This window comes from Phocoena sinus, chromosome 20, assembly GCF_008692025.1.
Source record: "Phocoena sinus isolate mPhoSin1 chromosome 20, mPhoSin1.pri, whole genome shotgun sequence".
In the NCBI taxonomy this organism is placed as follows: domain Eukaryota; kingdom Metazoa; phylum Chordata; class Mammalia; order Artiodactyla; family Phocoenidae; genus Phocoena; species Phocoena sinus.
In genome coordinates, this window is record NC_045782.1 from 28913755 (window position 1) to 28929777 (window position 16023).

Below are 16023 nucleotides of genomic sequence, written 5' to 3' on the forward strand. Positions count from 1 at the left end.
CCACCAGCATTATTGTTTTTCTAAAATATAGCACAGTCTTTTCTTAGGTTATTATTTTCAAGTGATCACAGTTCTCAAGAAAGAAACTATTACCCGTGTGAGTCTGAAACATCAAATATTGAAGTAGAATTCCAGATTTGTCTTTCAAGTGATGAAAAACCGTTTATCAAAAGAAATAAATTGTTTCTGGTGAGCTGATTGGCAAACAGAACAATAGCTAACAGCCAGATTGAAGTGTGATCTTAACCGGATTAGAATAAAATGCTCATAATGTTAGTTTTCTTTTTGCATGAATTTTGCACTACTTCGGAAATAAAGACCACCCAGAATGAGAACAAACAGGCTATAAATTCAAAGAAATTGAATAACAATTGGTAACAAGAAAATTACCACCATCACTTGCATTTGGCAGATTCACATGGGAGTGGGCAAGTTTTATGGTGAAAAAGAGAAAAGATACGCTGATTGGAGACTGTTTGGCATGGGGAAGCTGAAATGCTAACTAGAAGCCAATCATCTTAGGTAATTGGTTTGGGAAGCATATTGGTCTTTCTCTGGTTGGTGCTGAGTTGAAAGTGTGTGGTGGGCTGTGGAGGGGAAAAAAAGAAAAAAAAAGGAAGCTGGCAGTCATTGACCAAATCCTAACTTCTGAAGTGATTGCTACAGAGATTATGATTTGACTTCCCAGGTTGTTTGCCCTCCAAAGAGACTGTGTGTCAGAGTTGTATATGATCTGGTCATTGTCTATTTGTATGATCAGTCTCTCACTACTGAAGAACAAATAGACTTAATGTTTTATGATTTTATCACTGATTATATTCTTGTAGCTTTGAGAGTTCTATCAAGATTCTGATAGTTATAGAAATCTCCCCAGATGAAAATAATATTTCATGTGTGAGAATATAAGATGAATTATGCCAGAGTGTTCATGCTGTAAGATGTCTATATGAAGATGTCATTACTCAGGTAGAAGTGGATTCTGGACCTCAGAGATACCAGTTAACAATAATAATATGTGCCTATGTGGGTCTTTTGAGAAGTTAGTGAGAATCTGGTTTGGACTACCTCAGAGAGCGTTTGGGTATTTTCTCAGTGGCTTATTGGATAATTGGGACTTTAAAGATGTGTGGGAGAAAGTAACTGGCCTTTCCCCATTGGAAACTCTGCGCATTGTGATTTCCTATACAGCCTATAGAAAGGAGATTGGTTGGTGGTGATGAGGAGTATATATGAGTTCCTACACAGTTTTAAAAAATTTTTATTCTGAGAAATTACAAATTTAAAAATTTTAAATAAAAGTAATAAAACATGACTATATAAAGCTAAATTACCCTTTGTCCTCTCCCCACCCCATCTTTGTCTCATTTCTCTCTTTCCATGAGAGGCAACCTGTCGTGAATTTGATGTGCTTAACTCATAAAATGATTATTTCTAAAAACAATAGAACTTCTCTCTACTTAGCTAATTATAAATGTAAAAACAGAAGGTCTGCAAGACTGCTCTACAGATTTTTTTTAGATTAGTAAATTAATATAGCATAATGAACTTGAGAAACAGAACATTTTCTACCAAGTAGCTCTATAGCCAAGTAGCTCTGTATTATATGTTACATAATATATGCTCTTTGTATCAGTATCAATTTGTCTAATTAGCAGCAGACAACTAGGAAAAAGAAAAGGTTTGGAGAAAAGAACCTTATGAAAGAAAGTAAGGTTTAAATTGATGCCTTGAGGAATGTGGACAAAAGTGAGTCAAAGGATATCCTCTCTTGATCTTGGCTGAACCTGTGGTTAGGTCTCATAAATTTACTTTGATCTTTCTTTGCTTGGCTCTTATAGAAGCAATTCTTTGTTTCAAAATGAACAGGCAGTGCTCGCTTCGGCAGCACATACACTAAAATTGGAACGATACAGAGAAGATTAGCATGGCCCCTGCGCAAGGATGACACGCAAATTCGTGAAGTGTTTCGTATTTTTTAAAAAGAAACAAAATTGAGTTATTTGTAGTGAGGTGGATGGACCTAGAGTCTGTCATACAGAGTGAAGTAAGTCAGAAAGAGAAAAACAAATACCGTATGCTAACACATATATATGGAATTTAAGGGGAAAAAAATGTCATGAAGAACCTAGGGGTAAGACAGGAATAAAGACACAGACCTACTAGAGAATGGACTTGAGGATATGGGGAGGGGGAAGGATAAGCTGGGACAAAGTGAGAGAGTGGCATGGACATAGATACACTACCAAATGTAAAATAGATAGCTAGTGGGAAGTAGCCGCATAGCACAGGGAGATCAGCTAGGTGGTTTGTGACCACCTAGAGGGGTGGGATAGGGAGGGTGGGAGGGAGGGAGACGCAAGAAGGAAGAGATATGGGAACATCTGTATGTATAACTGGTTTACTTTGTTATAAAGCAGAAACTAACACACCATTGTAAAGCAATCATACTCCAATAAAGATGTTAAAAAAAAAACGAACAGGTACAATATACACAGTGGTCCCCCTTATCCTCAGTTTTACTTTGCGAGATAAACAAATTCATGCTAGTTTTACGGCCACAGTGCTTAGTTAAGATGGAAAAGGCATTAAATTTGTACAATATTTTGAGAGAGAGACCACATTCACCTAACTTTTATTACAGTATATTATTATTGCTCTATTTTATTATTAGTTGTTGTTAATCTCTTACTGTGCCTAATTTATAAATTAAACTTTATCCTAGGTGTGTATGTATAGGAAAAAGCATAGTATATCTAGAGTTCACTACTATTCATGGTTTTAGGCATCCGCTGGGGGGTCTTGGAACACATCCCACGTAGATAAGGGGGGATTCCATACTGTACTTGTAAATCTCAGTGTTTCAGGTATTGCCATTTTGAGACCCATATGGCAGAACAAAGTTCACTTTCCTAAAATTGTAATCAATTCTCCAAATATAAGTTATCTCATAAATTCCCATATAAGAAAAGCTTTGGTCCCAGACATAATTTAATAGACTCCTATTCATCTTGTTTTTAAACACTCCTGTAATTTTCATGGGCAATCACAGTTGACTGAACAAAGAACTATATTCAGTAACTTATTTGAAATGTACTGTAATTAAGTCTGTTTTAGTTCTAACCTTACTAACATCATGGATAATACAAAAGGGGGGAAATGCAGCTTATCAAAGAAGAGACTCTGGAGATGGGATACAGTGAGTTTGAATCTCAGTGAAACATCCTGAGGATGTCAGCACATCCGCACTGTCAGTAATGAGAGAGATTTTACAAATACCTCATCTGAAGAGAATTACTCCATGGAATACATATGAGTATATATCTCTTCAGTGGATAAAGAGTTTATGTTTTTCTGTTGTTGGGATGGTACATTTTTTAAAACTAACTGCATGATGAACACGAGATTTTATTTTGCTTCAAGTTTCGTTTTTGCCCTTAAGAAGCACTCAAAATGCTATTCATACAGTAGTAGGTGTATTTGTAGTTTGTGGCATGCTTTCTTAATTTCTCTTTCTGTTAGTTTGCTGTTAGGGTATAAAAATGCAACCGATTTTTTGCATATTGATTTTGTATCCTGCAAACTTTACTGAATTTGTTTATTCTAACCGTTTTTAAATAAGTCTTTAGGGTTTTCTACATATAAGAAGATGTCATATGCAAACAAATAATTTCACTTATTCTTCTCTAATCTGGATGATGTTAGCTGTGGGCTTGTCATATATGGCCTCTATTATGTTGAGTATATCCCCTCTATACCTACTTTGTTGAGAGGTTTTTTTTTTTTAATCGCAAATGGATGTTGAATTTTGTCAAATGCTTTCTCTGCGTCTATTAAGATGATCATATTTTTATCCTTCATTACGTTAATGTGGTGTATCATATTGATTGATTTGTAGATGTTGAGCCATCCTTAAATCCCTGGATTAAATCCCACTTGATTATTATGTATAATCCTTTTAATGTATTGTTGAATTTGGTTTGCTAATATTTTGTTGAGGATTTTCACATCCATGTGCATCAGGGATACTGGCCTGTAATTTTCTTTTCTTCTGGTGTCCTTGTCTGGCTTTGGTATCAGGGCAATGCTGGCCTCATAAAATTAGTTTAGAAGTGTTCCTTTCTCTTCTTATATTTCTTTTAAAGTTTAATTTGTTTTAAGTATCTTGGAAATATTTTTTTTTCTTAAAATTTTCTTTGCATGATTTCTTTCTACCTAATTGCTTTGTATTCTCATATTGATTTTGGTCTCTGTCTTCCATATATAGACTTCCTTTAGGTTATCTTGTCATCTCAGCTGGCTGTTCTTTTTTTAAAAAATATTTATTTATTTATTTATTTGGTTGTGCTGGGTCTTGGTTGCGGCAGGCAGGCTCCTTAGTTGTGGCAGGCCAGCTCCTTAGTTGTGGCATGTGAACTCTTAGTTGCAGCATGCATGTGGGATCTAGTTCCCTGACCAGGGATCGAACCTGGGCCCCATGCGTTGGGAGCGCAGAGTCTTAACTACTGGACCACCAGGGACGTCCCTCAGCTGGCTGTTCTTAAGATTGGAAGGCTTAAGCACGAGAATAGGAGTTTTGAGTTTCGTTCTAGTATAACCTGGTTGTGTCATTTGTTAGGGAATCTTCTGACCCTAACCCAGATTCATAAAAAAAGTTTTCTAATTTGTCTGGCTGAATAGAATGGAGGAAGAGGACCACTAATCTTAGAACTCGGCATTTACTTATGCATGAAGTCATTTAATCCCTTTGTTTTTCACTATGGTACTTATGCCCTTAACTGCCTGGTGTCCCCTAATCAAGAATCCCTGTTTCACCCTCTCCAGGGGATAAGTGGCAGACTTCTGCCAGGATTAGGGAACTAGGGAGAGGCAGTCACCTAGGCATGTAGAACAGAGAGAGGGGACCAGGGGATCTAACAGCTTCTTATCTTAAACCGTTATCACCCAGTTCTTATTTTATCCATCTCACTCCCCACTTACCTGCAGTTCTACAGGTACCTAAGTGTTGCCAGTTCTTGTTTGTTTAGAGGATTCTGTGGTATATATCGAGTTTGTTCTCAGCTTTCCTCACTGTTGGTTTTAGACTTGGCTTTCATCTGCTAAATCAGTTACCATTCTATCATCTACTTTCTGGTTTCCAAAAATCTGTTGTTGTTTTCTTTTTCTCTTTGCCTCCTCACTCTTTGGGATTATGTATTTTTAAAACTTCCCCGTACTGTTGTTTTAGTGGAGTTTCTGGAGGGAGTAAATTGAATGTTCACGTTCAATCTGCCGTCTTCACCTGTCCTCTTAATATGATTTCTTTGGTAGAGAGGCAGCAGTACATAGTTGCTGGGAGTGTGAGTTATGGCACCAGACTGCTTGGGTTTGAACTCTGGCTCTGATACTTACTAGCTATTAGATTAACTTCTACATTCCTAATTTTCCTCATCTGTAAAATGGGGATAATAATAATACCTACTTCATAGGCTGACTGGAGAACGAATTAGTTAATTAAGATTAATTTACTTAAAGCACTTAGAGCAATGCCTAGCACATATACTCTGCCTTTGATAAGTATTTGTTATTATTTTCTTCCATCTCTTTTCTTTGTCCTCTTTTCCTGGAACTCCTGTTAGTCAAAAGTAATCTCCCTAGATTGGTTCTTTAGCTATCTTTTCTTTCACTTTTCCATTTCATATTTAGTTCTACTTTCTTGAGGATTTTCACAACCTCTATTTTACGCCTTATTTCAGCAATTATGTTTTAAGTATCAAATATCTCTTTTGATATCTGATTTTAATCTTTCATGATTTCCTTACATTTCTGATGACTGTTGATGGTCTGTATATATTTGTTTTAAACTGATTAGAAGCTTCTTAGGAGTAAGAAGATTTATTGTGAGTAGCCTCATTTGGGGATGGAGACATGGCCATACATCACTGTGAGGAAGACTTTTCTCTAGGATTGCTCCGTTCCTCCAGAAAAAGACCTTACAGATTTCTTGCCCGGGCAATAAAATGCAAGTGTTTAAGGGTGGAGCGGGGTGGGTAGAGGAATGGTTAGAGGAATTAAAGTCCTGCCATTTGATATTTCGATAAATCCCTTTCTTTTTACTCTGTCTCACTTCTAGTCTCTACCTTGCCCAGTGTCTCCTAATCTAGAGCACTCCTTTTCAATTTCTCTAGAGGTAAATTTTCATTCTCTTATCAGGGCTGGAGTATATGCATTTAGCTGCTGGCATTCTATATGTGGGAGTGGGGAGAGGAATCAACAATTCACATACATACACTTTTTAAAAAAATTTTTTATTGGAGTATACTTGATTTACAGTGTTGTATTAATTTCAGGCACATACATACACTTTCATCCTGTTTTTTCATTTTGTCCTTCCCCTCCACCCACTTGGTACTTCAAAGTCTGAGTGTTTCCCAGGTTGTTCGGGGGTGAATTGGCTCTCTTCTCACCAGTGACCCCCTGAGGTTATAGTTTCTTCCACCTGATAAATCAGATACCACTCCTCCATTTGTTCTCCCTTTTCCAAAAGTGTATTGAAATATTTTATCTACTGTTGCCTTCTCTTTGGTTGCTTTCTCCTTGTGGATTTAAATCTTTTAATTTACTTGCTGTCATTTTATAAGGAGAAGGGTTAAACGCATATACCTGATCTGCCATTTTTTAACCAGAAGTCATCAGATGAATGTTATTTTAAAAATATTTTATACTTGCTTTTAGTTATACTGCTTAATTATATAATGGATTGGCAATCTCTAACACCAGGAAAGAAAAGACCAATTTTCTTCCTATAGATGTAGAGGGGGGCTGCCATGACCTCACCTTCCTCCTTATAGCAAGCAAGTAGTAGTGAACAAACTCAGGTCATAGGATCCAGTGGAAAGAGTTTGAATTCTTACAGCCAGGGCAGGTTCCTCTACCTACAGATAATTCACCGGAGCTTGACTTCTCCATCTCTGCTAGGAACAGGTTTTACTCAACCACAATTCTATTTCCTTTTCTTCCCCTCTTCCTCTCACCAATTCTAATTCTTGGCATTCATTGAGGGCTCTTCTTTTCTGACACATAAGAAAGATAAGGTCCCACCTTGGCAACTCTAAACAATATGTGGTATATCCATATAATAGACTACTATTTAGCAATTAAAAGGAAAGTGGTATGTCCATGTGATGTAATACCATTTATCAGTAAAAAGGAACAAACTATTGATACGTACTTCAACATGAAAGAACTTCAAAAATATTATACTAGGGACTTCCCTGGTAGTTCAGTGGTTAATACTCTGCGCTTCCACTTCAGAGTGCACAGGTTCGATCCCTGGTCAGGGAACTAAGATCCCACATGCAGTGCAGCGCAGCCAAAAAAATGAAAGAGTTGTTTTCCAAGGTGACCAATGAGCTATTTTTAAAAATTGAAAAAGCTTTTATTATTATTATTTTTTTTTGTGGTACGTGGGCCTCTCACTGTTGTGGCCTCTCCCGTTGCGGAGCACAGGCTCTGGACACGCAGGCTCAGTGGCCATGGCTCATGGGCCCAACCGCTCCGCGGCATGTGGGATCTTCCCGGACCGGGGCACGATCCCGTGTCCCCTGCATCGGCAGGCGGACTCTCAACCACTGTGCCACCAAGGAAGCCCCCCAAAGTTTTTAATTTTTAAAAGCTATTCTTTCACTAGGTGAAAGAATCCAGATGCAAAGGATAAGTAATTGTGATTATGTTTATATTAAATGGCCAGAAGAGACAAATCTAGAGAGAATGGATTGACTGTTGGTGGGGGAGGCTGTGTGTGTATAAAGGCAAAGGGTGTGAGGGAGCTCTTGTGCTGTGAGCCTAAATTGCTCTAAAAAATAGTCTGTTAAAATGTAAATTCAAAAGGTCTTAAAATGGGATTTACACTTTAAGTTATAGAAATGTAACCATTGCATATATAAAGCTCTTTGTATCCTGGCTAGCAAATTTAAACAAAATTATTATAGCATATAATTATTAATTTTTAGATTAACTTGTAGAGGTTTAGGTTTATTGATCTTATAAGTGAGACCTTCTTTTAATACAATTATTTGGGGACTTCCCTGGAGGTCCAGTGGTTAAGAGTCCAATGCAAGGGGCACAGGTTCGATCCCTGGTTGGGGAACTAAGATCCCATGTGCCACACTGCCGTGGTCAAAAAATAATTATTATTTGGATTCATTTCATTCATAATTCACCAAATGTTTATTGAGTATCTTTTATGTGCTAGTACTAGTCTAGATCCTAAGGATATAGCCCTGAACAAAAACAAAGAACGCCTCTTCTTTCCAGGAACTTAAGTTCATTCTAATGGGCAAAAGACAGAAAATAAACACTAAATATTTCAGTCAGGTGGTTTTCATAAGTGCTATAAAGAAAAAAATAAAGGCAAGATAAGGGACTAGAGAATGATGGGGTAGGGGTGCATAGGGAGTTTGATTATTTTTTTGTAAGTTAATCAAGGAAACCCTCTCTGATAAGATCAAGTAGATATCTGAAATAAGTGAAGGAGTGAGTGATGTAGATATCTGGGTGAAAAGCTTTCTAGGCAGAAGAGTCAAGGAGTTCAGGGACAGTGAGGTGAGAGAATGCTTATTAGCAGGTTTGAGGAACAGCAGAGAGATTTGTGTGACTTAGAGTGAAGTGAAAGAAAGAGTATAAGAAGACAAGGTCAGAGAGGTGGCAGGGAATTAGATCAAATAGGGTCTTATAAACCACCATCAGAATTTTGAATTTTTCCCTGAATGAGATGGGAAGGCAATAGAGGGTTTTGAGCAGAGGAAGGACATGGTCTGATTTATGTTTTAGCGAATCACTGTGGATGCTGTGTGGAAACTAGAGTATGAAGGAAAAAAGGTAGAAAAAGTGAGAGCAGTTTATAGGCTAACACAGTTGCCCAAGTGAGAAATGATGGTGGCTTAGACCAAGGAGGTAATCTTGGATGCAGTAAGAAAAGGTGAAGTTCTGCATATATTTTGAAGGAAGGAACATTAAGATTTGTTTATGTGGTATATGAGAAAGGAAAAGAGTCAAGGATTAATCCAAGGAGTTTGGTTTTAGCAATTTGAAGAATGAAATTGCCATTTACTAAGATGGAGAAGGCTTGGGGAAAAAGCAGGCTTAAATTTAAGGGAAAATCAAGAGGTTGGTTTTGGACACATTCAGATGTGGCACCTGTCTGAGTAGAAATACTGAGTATGTGTGGTTGGATATAAGAACCTGAAGTTCAGAAGAGAGGTATGACTGGAGATACAAATTTAAGCATTATCTATAAGTGAGTGAAATCCATGGAACTGGCTTTACAATTACTATCTATACAAAATGAAAACTTGTACTATTTTTTTCTTGCATTATGGGATGTTGATCTCTTGTTCTCTTCTGACCTCTTTAAACAGTGATTTTCATCCTTACTTCTTTTCTGTATTTTTAAATAGAATTTGAAATTATCAGAAGACTTTTATCTGTTAGCATTGTCAATCTCATTAGCTTCTGAAAACTATCTACCCAAACTATAAATGAATATTTAAAATGTGTAAGATGTAGCTCTTAATTGTAGAACTGTTGAATATAATTTAAAAGATGCAGGCCATTTACCAAAGGTGGAAAACGTGGCATTATAAACTTAAAATATAACATTTTTCAATCAGATAAGGATTTATGACATCATGACCCAAGTGTGTATGTGTTCTTTTAGGTTCATTTTGGTTTTTCGTTTTCTTTATTCTAATGAAAGAAAAGGTGAATTTTTAAAGTATGTGCTTCAAAGTTATTGGTATAATTAATTACATGAAATGTAAATGTTAAGAAAAGTCTTCTTAAAGTATTAAACAGTACAACTCACTTGTTCTACCTTTCTGTAAAGATTAACCTTATAGCAACATGACTGTTAAAGGATATTACCTGCTTCTTTTTTATTATAATGAGCTACTTTGTGTGTGGGATCTTCTATGTTTTTTGCTCATTGGAATCACTTTGGGAAAGTAATAGTTCAGTTCTGTTAACTGATTGAGGAAACTGTTAAAAATAATCTTGGGATTTTTCTAATGCATAGTTTTTACCATACTGCTTTTGCCATTATCCACAATAATACCTTGTAGAAATAACTAAATCAGTAAAATTATGCCACATCTGCTTCTGTAAATTTCTACTCCATCTCTTAAGTGGTTGCAAATATTTTAGCTATCTTTAAAGCAAGGTCTTTTTGCCCCCTACTAGAAACTTCAAAATGCCTCATAATATCTATGCTATTTAAAGTCTTTAAAGACTGTAAGTATGCATAATAAGCTGTCAGTTATCTTTATTATAGTTAATTATCATTACTTATTCAAGACAAGGTACTATGCTATGTGTATCTAATCAAAGTAGTCAATGGTTCCTATAAATAACTTTTATTCAAAGAAATATTTTGTTAACTAATGAATACACACAAATGCACACACATACTGTTGATTCTCATTATTTACAGTAGTTATGTTCTACAAAGTCACCACAAACACTGAATTAGTGAATAATGAGCCATATTTCCTAGGGGAAATATAGAGTTAGGTTCCTGTGAGCCTCTTACAACGTTTTCATCAACCATTCAATACACCTCATTTTATGTGTGTTTGTGTTGATTCATTAACATTGAACTTACAGCCAACAGCACTGTAACTCACGCCTGAATGAAGGTTATCGAATACACTTGTTTTCTCCATAAGCACAGCACAACCTTCCTGTGCTTAGGAACACTAGTTAGCACTTCAGCACTATGCTTGAGGACCATTTTAAACAGCAGAATCACCAACACAAAGCACAAAAAAGACAGATGTGGCAGTAAATAGACTGTGAAAAGAACACTTTTTTTACAGTATGAAAGCTGAAACAAGAAGGCAGAGTAGTGAGTATTGCCTTGTTTGACCTCATCTTGGAGTGTGTGCTTGAGGCAACTCAAATTTTTTGTCACTCTGTGTATGTTCATAAATGACTGAGAAAATAGTAACTTCAGGGTTACAAATAAATTTTAGTGAGTACATAGGTGGATTTGCAAATAGAGACTCTGAATAATATGGACCTTATATATATATATATTTTTTTTTTCATTCCTGCCTGAAGCACATCTTCCTTTCTTTTCTATCTCTTGACCTTCTACTCATTATTCAAGTCCCATCTTAAAGATTATCCTATCTCTGAAACCTTTCCCAGCTCTCTCAGACAGAATTAGCCTTCCCTCCAGTACTCATTGAGTGATCTTATATTGCCTTGTACATTTTTATAACATCTGTTACATTTTATGTTAATAGTTTTCAGGATTCTTTAGGCTATGAGCTCCTGAAGAACAGGGATCCTTTCTCATTCATTTCTGTATCCTTAGTACTTAACATAGGGTCTTTCACATAGTTACAATTAAATAAATTGTAATTGAATAACTCAATTAAATCTCTCTGCAAATGGGTCTGTCTTAATTCAAAATTGCAGACTATATTGAAGTGGAAATCGTTACACATTTTATACCAGTGAATATCTCTTGTTATCTCTATTTTTATTGGTTCTTTTTTCATTTGGATGAAGCTGCTTTATTTGGAAAGGCATGAATAATGAACCAATCAGGTTTTTTTTTACCTTTTAAAGTTCTTCTGTGCAAACATGGACTTAGTACAGTAATGCACTAGGCTCTGTATCAAACTATCCTGATTCTAAACTGCAGAGGAGAAAGTTTATACTCAGGAAAAAATTAGGATACATGGTTATGCTAGATTTTGATTTTGAAATTTCCAAAAATACAGACTAGTATTGAAAAACGAACAAAGCAAAACCCCATAAACCCATGACCCATATTTAATGTTTTGCTATATTTATTTAAAGATTTTTTTTTAAACTAAGCCTTACAAATCTAAGTTGAAGGTCCTCTGCATACCCTTCCTTAATCCTGTGCCTGCCCCTTCCCTCCCACTGAAGCACTTCCCTGAATTTTGTGTTTATCTTTCCCAGATAAGCCTTATATATGGGTAGATTTTAGGATGCTAGGGATCCTTCAGTGGTTTTTTGTTTGTTTGATTTTTAACAAAATATCATTCATTTAGTTTAGCACGTGGGATGAAAGTAGTCTTGGCGTCAGTTTCTATGTATACGCCTTTCTAGGGAACACTTAATGAGATTGCTTTTTTCTCCCATGCCTTCAGATGTTTTGTTTGTAATCCCTTAATCTAAATTATAAATTTATCTTGCAGTATTATACTTCTTATGATGATGAACTTTTTATTAGCAGCCATAATCAGTTCTGCTCATAAAGCCATCATTGTTTTGCTTCCCAAAAAAAAAAAACTTTTGAGACTTCCAAAATGCAACAATTTCAATCATTCCGCTATAGGGGCTGTGAAGCACAAATAGTACAAAAATGAACAATGAATACTAAAGTATATTAGAAACATACAGATTCATATTGTCATGTTTAGTTAGATAATTTATACCAAAAATTCATATTTTAAAAAATATAATATTATTTTATTTCTGATAAATGCTGGCTTTGAATTGCCCAACCTGGTAAGATGGTGATTCCTATTAGTCATTATGGGAGCCCATGGAGAAGAATAAGGCTCACTTTCTTTCCTTCCTTTCTCCTCCCCGACCTAAGAATTTAAGGGCCTTTTAAAAGAAAACAAAGTGGGATGGGCTCACTTGTCTGCAGTTTATCATGATCCTAACTGCTATTCTTTTTTTTTCCCCTAACCTTCTAAATTTATTTATTTATTTTTGGCTGAGTTGGGTCTTTTGTTGCTGCGCGCGGGCTTTTCTCTAGTTGCGGCGAGCAGGGGCTACTCTTCGTTGCGGTGCGCTGGCTTCTCACTGCGGTGGCTTCTCTTGTTGCGGAGCACGGGCTCTAGGCGCATGGGCTTCAGTAGTTGTGGCTCTTGGGCTCTAGAGCGCAGGCTCAGTAGTTGTGGCACATGGGCTTTGTTGCTCCGCGGCATGTGGGATCTTCCCACAGCTGGGCTCGAACCCGTGTCCCCTGCATTGGCAGGCAGATTCTTAACCACTGCGCCACCAGGGAAGCCCCTAACTGCTATTCTTATTTTAAAAGCCCATATGTTCCTTAAAGTAAGACGACATTACTGCTTTTCGGCCAAGTTTGTGCATGAGAGTCTCTGCTGATTTTGAGCTCCCCCAGGACCTGGAGTATAGCCTCCCAAGGTGCTCCGTGTAGCCATTCTTCTTGGTGGTCTTGCTATTTCCTTGAAGCACTGCTATGCAGTAGGATTCAGGTATCTGCTGTGCCTGATATTGTTGAACCTTTTGCATTCTGGGGAAATTGCCTTTGGGAGGCTCTTTCCCAGTCTCCCTGACAGGCCTCAGAAGCTTTGCCTTTAAATCAAACTACCAAAAATAAAAGTTAGAAGGCAGATTATCCATGAGTAACTTCTATTTTCCATTCAGTAAAGATCTTCCATTAAATACAGAGCCCAAAGACCTGGTTACCTATTTAGAATGGGGAAAGAAGAAATAAATGGCGAATAAAATGCAAATTAAAATCTTAATAAGTTACCCTGAAACTCTTACATGTTTATCCATAGATGTACAGATGCCACCCCATCCTTCTGCCTAGGGTTAATTATTAGCTTGTTCAGTTTTTATTGAGCACTTATGAATAATGGAAACATGAGTAATAAAATGAGTAAGTTGTATATTATATTTGTCTTGCTGTAAAAATCAGAGTAAAGCATCCTATTACATAGGCTGTTTTTCCTCAGTTATTTAGAAGGCAAATAATATCTCCCAAATAAAATATATCATTATTGTATATTTTAATAGACATTAAGGAATGATTAAAGTACCACAGATCTATAATGAGTCCATAAAACCCAGATCTGTTAAGTATCATTATGACTTTTACTTGAGCTTGAAATAATTTCAAGAACACTCAACAGGGACTTCCCTGGCAGTCCATTGGTTAAGACTTTGCGCTTCCACTGCAGGGGGCATGGGTTTAGTCCCTGGATGGGGAACTGGGGAACTAAGATCCTGCATGCCTCGCGGTGTGGCCAAAGAAAGACTGGAGAATTTAAGAACACTCAACAATCATTATTGAGGCCTATACAATTCTGAGAGCTGAGATAGAATAAATTTGAATACAATATGTCTTTACCCTTAAGAGTCTTACAGACTATACAAGCAAATAAATAATTCTAGTGTAATAAATGAAAAAGATGCTATGAAGGTATACAAGTAGAAAGAAAGGAGTCAAAGAAGTTTCCTGAAGCAGGTAATGCTTTAAATGAGTTTTGTAAAGCCCAGTAAGGGTTGTTGACTAAGTGAAGAAGAAAAGAAAGGTGGTTCAAGCTGAGGAAGTGACATCTATGAGTTTGTGTTAACATAAAAACAACAACAACAACAACAACACATAGTTATGGCTGCCTCTACTGTGTAAGTAGTTCCATGTGACTGGAGCAAAGGGTGCATGAGAGGGATAGGTTGAAGGCAGAGAGCATGGACCAGATACGATACGTTAAGGTGTCTGGGGGCCTTTTGTCTACTTCTCCAGTAATCTTCCCACTGAAGACCTCCTTAGAGAAGTAGAGCTGGAAGAATTTTATTAAACTGCCTTCCTTTACTATTTTGTTAAGTTTACCTTAACTCTTAGGTAGCTACCTGTAAGTTCCTAATACAGTGCTATCCCATGGAGGAGCTATCTCTTAGCGCCATAATGACATACAAGTAAGAGCTACCTTGATACTTTATTATCTTGTTGCTAATTATCTATTACTTTTCACTATACATAATTTAATTCTATCAAACCACTACTGGCAACTGTGTTATTGAGTATTTGAAGTAATGGTGGTGTTACTCAGTAGAATGGAATAAAGGAGAAGAAAAAAGTGAAGAAAAGCAGTTAAAAGAATGGTTTTTATTAAACAGCAAGATCAGTTATAAACCTACACTATGGAAGTGACAACATTTATGTGAATACTTGAGGATAATTTTGAGTAATCAGTCATTCTACACTAACAATTTGTTTTCTCTAGTTAGCGATGAAGTACAGTTTCTTTGCGGTTTATTCTAAAGGTAGCTCTAGTAACCAGATACAGCCAAATGTCATACAATAAAAATCAATTACAACTAGGAAGTATTTAAAAAACTTCAGCCATTGGAAAAGCTAGTATAATTGTAACTATTAGTCTGCCGAGAAGTGTACTAATTAGCCTCTGCCCTCATTGAAAGCAAGCAGGGTTAATGTCTTTGGCTTCATTAATTAATGTTTATAAATGGTATGCCTACTTTTCTGATTATAGCTAGAGGGAAGGTAAGGGAGACCATAGCTATGATGTTGCTTTAACTAGATAAAGTGGTTAACAATTGAGATAAGGTGAGAAACTATTAAAATTCTTAGAGAACTGAATAAATTTTGATACTCATCTACATTTTTAAGAAATGTCCTTCATTTTACATTATGTATGTCTTATCTATGTGTATTTTATTATTTTATATAAAACACCAACAGCTAGAGTTTTAATTCTTATTTTTACTACGATTTTTTTTTAACTTTTTGTTTTTTGTTTTTTGGCCGAGCCTCCTGGCTTGCGGGATCTTAGTTCCCCAACCAGGGATTGAACCCGCACCCTAGGCAGTGAAAGCACGGAGTCCTAACCACTGGACCACCAGGGAATTCCCTTTACTATGATTTTTATAATGAGCATATTAACACTTTTATAATAAAAAAACAAGATATTTCCATTTTGATAAAAAAGATGACAGTTTAAACTGAGGCAAAACTTTTGAATTCGCTATATAAATCAAAACTTTAAAATTATATTGTTGAAATTCAATAAGATAAGTTGGAGTTGAGACATTTCTCACTAGTTCAGCAAGTAAATATAAAATTTGCATTGCCAAAAATCCTAGTGACTGTTTTAATTTTTATTATTATTATTTTTTAATTGAAGTATAGTTGATTTACAATGTTGTGTTAGCCTCAGGTGCATAGCAAAGTGATTCATATATATTTTTTTTTTTCAGATTTTTTCCACTATAGGTTATTATAAAATATTG

General features: G+C 36.2%; 1 protein-coding gene and 1 non-coding gene across 2 annotated transcripts in view; both read left to right on the forward strand.

Annotated features, from left to right (window-relative positions):
• PPM1E (protein phosphatase, Mg2+/Mn2+ dependent 1E) overlaps positions 1-16023 on the forward strand; it is a 181786-nt gene that overhangs the window by 91455 nt on the left and 74308 nt on the right. The gene's annotated exons all lie outside the window — the stretch shown is intronic.
• On the forward strand, positions 1870-1976 carry LOC116746540. Its single transcript, XR_004347790.1, has one exon. It is a non-coding gene; the product is annotated as a U6 spliceosomal RNA (small nuclear RNA).